Source organism: Rhagoletis pomonella, unplaced genomic scaffold (assembly GCF_013731165.1).
Source record: "Rhagoletis pomonella isolate Grant_MI unplaced genomic scaffold, Rhpom_1.0 Rhpom_scaffold_00003, whole genome shotgun sequence".
Classification (NCBI taxonomy): domain Eukaryota; kingdom Metazoa; phylum Arthropoda; class Insecta; order Diptera; family Tephritidae; genus Rhagoletis; species Rhagoletis pomonella.
In genome coordinates, this window is record NW_023458557.1 from 96,730,826 (window position 1) to 96,731,353 (window position 528).

The window sequence follows — 528 nt, forward strand, 5'->3', positions numbered from 1 at the left end:
GTATGTATACAAAACTATGGTACGAGTATCTGTTTATTTATTTACATATGTATATACCGTATGTATCTACCGGCAAATTTGTGAACGTACATATGTACATATTGGGTGGCACAAAATTACAGCAATAAGTGACGGAAGTTCTACAATGATTTCGCATACTTCTACTTATATGCAAATATTTACAAAATCAATCACAGCTTTTATTTACCTATTTACATACTATTTAATATACATAAACTTAGATGCTTATAAGCACCCTGCAGGTAAAATCTGTATAGCTTTGCTTTTGATATCACTTGTAAGCATAGAAAGCTTTCAAAGCGGCGGGGAAAAGTTTCGTCTCTTAGACTCGGTTTGGCAAAAATACGTTTAAATTTTCAAAGGCCTTCAGTGCATGTGTTTTTTTTTTTTTGCGGTTTTCCTTGGAATCGACGTGAAATCGAACAGCTTTTCGGACGGACGAATGACCAAAACCAGAAGGACATGGTTGGGCGAAACAACAGATTTCAGCAATAATGCATTCATATG